Source organism: Peromyscus californicus, unplaced genomic scaffold (assembly GCF_007827085.1).
Source record: "Peromyscus californicus insignis strain IS unplaced genomic scaffold, ASM782708v3 Scaffold_10__1_contigs__length_136768540, whole genome shotgun sequence".
Classification (NCBI taxonomy): domain Eukaryota; kingdom Metazoa; phylum Chordata; class Mammalia; order Rodentia; family Cricetidae; genus Peromyscus; species Peromyscus californicus.
The window spans coordinates 24376609-24379857 of record NW_026294391.1 but is presented as its reverse complement, the minus strand read 5'-3'; the positions used below and the strand labels follow the sequence as shown (position 1 = coordinate 24379857).

Sequence of the window (3249 nt, the reverse complement as noted above, 5' to 3'; positions counted from 1 at the left end):
CAGGAAGTCTAATATGGCACACTGTGGCTCATCAGAGTGTTATCGTTAAACCATATGCTGTCTCTTCCATTCATATCCGTCATTTTTTATTGTGGTGTTTTTTTTTTTTCCAATCAGTTTGGTTTCCAAGCCATTTCTCAGAGTGACAGTGTTTAACTCAGTGTGGTGATAAGCATATCTGACTTTCTCCCAGTGAGGAATGTTCAATGTTCAAATGACAACAATCAGCCCTCATGTGCTTTCAAAGTCCTCCTGCATTCTTGGACTATGTATAAAGGCAAAACTTAATATTGTAATATTAATTTGTGCTGAGAAGATACTTTCATGGAATAATTACTTGCTTTCTAATGTATTGCTTTTCCGAACCTGAGACTTTATTGGCCATAATCTTTATAGTATGATGTATGTAAGTAAGTGTTAAATTTATTGTCAAGGGTTAATAGGAAATCAGAAGATGATGTTTCAGACCTTCATAAACAAAAGCAAGCTAGCCTCATAGAACACTGTAGAAGCAAAATTTTTAAAGCAATTTGAAACAGAAAAGTGGAAGAAAGGGGAGAGAGGGAAACAAATAATAGTGGGAATGCATTCACGGGTTCACCCTAAGAAGTGATACATTGCTTGAGTTTTCTTTCTGGCCATACCAACTTACAATACTTCACATTATGTGAAATCAGAATACATAATAGACTTTTGTTAAATGAATTTTTCTAATTTTCACTATCATATTTTTTAAAGTCCATCCCAAACTGATTATTCCATCAAAACAGCAGATTAATAATTAGGATGTTCATTTAATAAGGAAAACAACGACAATGGGAGGAAATTATGACCTGAATGATGGTCTATTATTCTTTAATTATAAAGAAGTAAATAAGTAAAACATGTCATTAATATCTTTCCAATGTTAGAGATAAAAAGGATAAAAAGTACATTTGTTCCAGCAAAACTGCATGTGTTTAGTTATATAAACTTACTAATTTGAATTCTATTGATCTATACATACTTGTTTTAGTCTACATCTGTACAATTTAAGGGAAACCTAATAAATACTAATGTCTGTAGGATTTAGACCAGAGAGTTTTGCCACATTCAGAGAAACACAATGTAAATACCAATGCCAGTCTTTGCTCAAGGCCTTTAAAAAACTTAAAAGATCTCCACAACAAACTTCACTATGCTTATTTTTAAATTATCTTACTTTACCTGTCAACTAATATCTCAAAAATTATGAGTTTCTCACTTTCTCACCTCAGAGGAAATCTCTTTCTACAATTTATATTCTGCCTCCAACAATCTACAGCCACCTCTCTTTCCTTACCTTCTACACTTAGGCTTTCACTTAACCTAAACATTTTTTAGCTAAGCTTATCCTCCACCACAGGAATTCTACATTCCTGAAATGAATGTTGAACACAGTTTCTTCTACTCTGAGAACATGCTCCGTAATTCACCAAGTGAGGTATTAGAAGACAGGGTATGTACTTCTGCCTTGTCTGGCCAGCCTAATTTGTATGCAAACAAATTTTCATATGTTTGTATGAAGTGGGGTATATTGCATGAGGGGGTGCACACACCCATGAATATGTATGATAGAGGATGTCAGGTGTCTTTCTCTACAACTCTCCACTTTGCATTTGAGACAGAGTCCCTCAATGACCCTGAAGCAGAACTTAAAGGCTAAACTGACTGGCCAGCAAGCTCCACCTGTCTTCCCTGACCACTCTATGATTGGAGTAGAGCAGTGGTTGTTAGCCTTCCTAACGCTGTGACCCTTTAATACAGTTCCTCATGTTGTGCTGACCTGCAACCACAAAATTATTTTCGTTGCTACTTCATAACTGTATGTTTGCTACTGTTATGAATTGTAATATAAATATCTGGTATGTCCAATGGTCTTAGGCAACCCCTGTAAAAGGGTCCTTTGACCCGAAAGGATCATGACCCACTGGTTAAGAACCATTGTGTTTCAGGCACACACAGTCACACCTAGCTTTTACACAAGTGCTAGGGATTTTTAACTTGAGTATTCTCATTTTCACAGCAAGTGTTTTTACTTCTTTAACCCTCAATGTTTTTTTTCTTTTAAAAGACATCTATAAAGTCTCCAAGATGTATGATTAACTTTAAAAATGCAAATTGATGAACAATATGAGTATTGTATTGGGTTAAGAACAATTGCTGTGAAAAATGAGAACATCCAAGTTAAAATCCTAGCACTTATGTAAAAGCTAGGTGTGGGCTGCATGTGCCTGAAACACAGTGGTTTTCAACCTATGGGTAACTACTCCTTTGAAGGTCGAATGATCTTTTCACAAGGGTCACCTAAGACCATTGGAAATATCAGTAGAGTATCCTACTATTTGTGTTTCTAAAATGGAATGTGTACATACTTTCATTAGGTAGAATAGTTTCATATACATTTCAAAAGACAGTAGGATAGTTGACTCTAAGGAGGTAAGTTTTGGGAGTTACATTTTGATCTTGGACTGACCAGTCTCCTCAATTGTGTTACTATTTGTTAGTTACAAACTACTCAGGCTATGCAATAAGAAAAATTTTATAAAAGGGATGGGAGGCAACAATATGGCTCAACTGATACAAGCACTTGCTGCCCAGCCTGATGATTTGAGTTCAATCCCCAATTGCAGAATGAAGAGTAAAAATTCTGAAAAAAAAGAAAACCAAACTTGGAAACTTACATCCTGTCTGTAAAATTTACTATAAAGTTATAGCAATCAACATGGTATAATGAGAGAAGCAGCTCCGAAAACTTACCCACTGACCTCCACATGAATGTCAATATGAATGCTGGCATTGAATATAAAAGCTTAACAATAAAACTATTAGAAAAAATAGACCATTAAAAAATGAACATTCTGCTAGTGACCCACTGAGCCATCAAGAAGGGACTGAGTGAAACCACTGCTTTTGGGTGAAGTGGCAACATGTTGTGTTGTTTGCTTCAATCAGTGTTGTGACAAGAAAAAAATGAGCAATCATGCTCAGACCTGGAATGAAGACAGAAATAGCTAAGGTGTATCCAGAATGTATAAATAACTCCTACAAATGAAATTTTTAAAAAGACAACTCCCCCCCAAAAAATTAGTAAAACCCTTGAATAAATACAACAAATGGAAGATTTATCAATAACCAATAAATGCATGAGAAGATGCTCACACAACACAGAAATACAGATGGAAACTATCACGTACTCACTAAAATGGCAAAATTGTTTAATGCACCAAT

At 35.2% G+C, this 3249-nt stretch overlaps 1 non-coding gene across 1 annotated transcript; it reads left to right on the top strand.

Annotated features, from left to right (window-relative positions):
• The first annotated feature begins 2858 nt into the window (after positions 1-2858).
• LOC128118181 (small nucleolar RNA SNORA21) lies at positions 2859-2986 on the top strand. The gene has a single exon (XR_008221043.1). It is a non-coding gene; the product is annotated as a small nucleolar RNA SNORA21 (small nucleolar RNA).
• Positions 2987-3249: the final 263 nt, after the last annotated feature.